Source organism: Ascaphus truei, unplaced genomic scaffold (genome assembly GCF_040206685.1).
Source record: "Ascaphus truei isolate aAscTru1 unplaced genomic scaffold, aAscTru1.hap1 HAP1_SCAFFOLD_1289, whole genome shotgun sequence".
NCBI classification, from domain to species: domain Eukaryota; kingdom Metazoa; phylum Chordata; class Amphibia; order Anura; family Ascaphidae; genus Ascaphus; species Ascaphus truei.
Genome location: NW_027454164.1, coordinates 1 through 2,232, shown reverse-complemented (window position 1 = coordinate 2,232; position 2,232 = coordinate 1). Strand labels below are relative to the sequence as shown.

Below are 2,232 nucleotides of genomic sequence, written 5' to 3'. Positions count from 1 at the left end.
GTCTACCCAGCCCACCTACGGTCTACCCAGCCCACCTACGGTCTACCCAGCCCACCTACGGTCTACCCAGCCCACCTACGGTCTACCCAGCCCACCTACGTCTACCCAGCCCACCTACGGTCTACCCAGCCCACCTACGGTCTACCCAGCCCACCTACCAACCAATTAGACTGTAAGCTCTTCGGAGCAGGGACTCCCTTCCCAAAAATGTTACTGTTCAGTCTGAAGCGCGTCTCCCCTGTGTGTTATGTATATTATGTGTGTTACCTATGACTGTCGTGTGTGTTACTGCTGTGAAGCGCTATGTAAAGACACAATTTACACAGCACAGGAAGGACGACAAGACGATATATATACAGCATACTTTGTTTTTTTATTCTTAAATCAGATATAAATTTGTTTTTTTTTTCCCTGAAAAATTTCTGTATCTTTATTCTCTGATGACCAGGGCAGCGAAAACATGACAAGTGATCAAAAAAAACAAAAACAAAAAAACAGACAAAGCAGAGGGGGGGGGGGGGGGGGGGAAGAAAAGAAATATATAAAGGGGAGTAGAAAAAATAAAATACAGATATTAAAGAAAGATGAGTGGGTTGGTCCGATGGCGGCTGGAACACGTGAACAAATCAGTAGTAACGAGGGAGGGGGATCAGAAGTTTAAATCTCTCAGGTACTTGGACATTTCATTTGCTTTAGTATGGAGAGCTCCACCATGAACCCCTTCTGCACCCATCACAAAGACCAGCGCTGGAGAGAGGAGAGACGGGTTACATACAGCCATCCCACACAGTGCCTGTCTGTGTCACCCTGCAGGGGGAGGGACAGGCTCATAGCTCCCTTCTGTCTGTGTCACTGTGTCACCCTGCGGGGGGAGGGACAGGCTCATAGCTCCCTTCTGTCTGTGTCACCCTGCGGGGGGAGGGACAGACTCATAGCTCCCTTCTGTCTGTGTCACCCTGCGGGGGGAGGGACAGGCTCATAGCTCCCTTCTGTCTGTGTCACTGTCACCCTGCGGGGGAGGGACAGGCTCATAGCTCCCTTCTGTCTGTGTCACTGTGTCACCCTGCAGGGTGAGGGACAGACTCATAGCTCCCTTCTGTCTGTGTCACTGTGTCACCCTGCGGGGGGAGGGACAGACTCATAGCTCCCTTCTGTCTGTGTCACTGTCACCCTGCGGGGGGAGGGACAGACTCATAGCTCCCTTCTGTCTGTGTCACTGTGTCACCCTGCGGGGGGGAGGGACAGTCTCATAGCTCCCTTCTGTCTGTGTCACTGTGTCACCCTGCGGGGGGAGGGACAGACTCATAGCTCCCTTCTGTCTGTGTCACCCTGCGGGGGGAGGGACAGACTCATAGCTCCCTTCTGTCTGTGTCACCCTGCGGGGGGAGGGACAGACTCATAGCTCCCTTCTGTCTGTGTCACCCTGCGGGGGGAGGGACAGTCTCATAGCTCCCTTCTGTCTGAGTCACTGTGTCACCCTGCGGGGGAGGGACAGTCTCATAGCTCCCTTCTGTCTGTGTCACTGTGTCACCCTGCGGGGGGAGGGACAGTCTCATAGCTCCCTTCTGTTTGTGTCACTGTGTCACTGTGTCACCCTGCGGGGGGAGGGACAGGCTCATAGCTCCCTTCTGTGTCACTGTGTCACCCTGCGGGGGGAGGGACAGACTCATAGCTCCCTTCTGTCTGTGTCACTGTGTCACCCTGCGGGGGGGGAGGGACAGACTCATAGCTCCTTCTGTCTGTGTCACTGTGTCACCCTGCGGGGGGAGGGACAGTCTCATAGCTCCCTTCTGTCTGTGTCACCCTGCGGGGGAGGGACAGTCTCATAGCTCCCTTCTGTCTGTGTCACTGTGTCACCCTGCGGGGGGAGGGACAGTCTCATAGCTCCCTTCTGTCTGTGTCACTGTGTCACCCTGCGGGGGGAGGGACAGGCTCATAGCTCCCTTCTGTCTGTGTCACTGTGTCACCCTGCGGGGAGGGACAGACTCATAGCTCCCTTCTATGTTACAGTGCAGGGGTACCTGTTTTTGCTTTTCCAACAGCTACGCTTAAGGACGGGCCATCTGGGTTCTTGGTCTTTAAATCCATGACCATAATGTCCGGCGCAGTAAATTGGTCTCGGATGACCGAACACTTCACGCCTCCTATCGTCAGGCCGTTGATAAAGAAGCAGGTTCTATCGTCCCCAATGAGAACGCTCACCTCTGCCGGCTGCGAGGAGAGAGGTGCATT

General features: G+C 54.5%; 1 long non-coding RNA gene across 1 annotated transcript; it reads right to left on the bottom strand.

Moving 5' to 3' along the window:
• Positions 1-354: 354 nt before the first annotated feature.
• Positions 355-2,220, bottom strand: LOC142475620 (uncharacterized). Its single transcript, XR_012791051.1, has 2 exons — positions 2,022-2,220; positions 355-747 (listed from the first exon to the last, which is right to left on the bottom strand). It is a non-coding gene; the product is annotated as an uncharacterized LOC142475620 (long non-coding RNA).
• Positions 2,221-2,232: the final 12 nt, after the last annotated feature.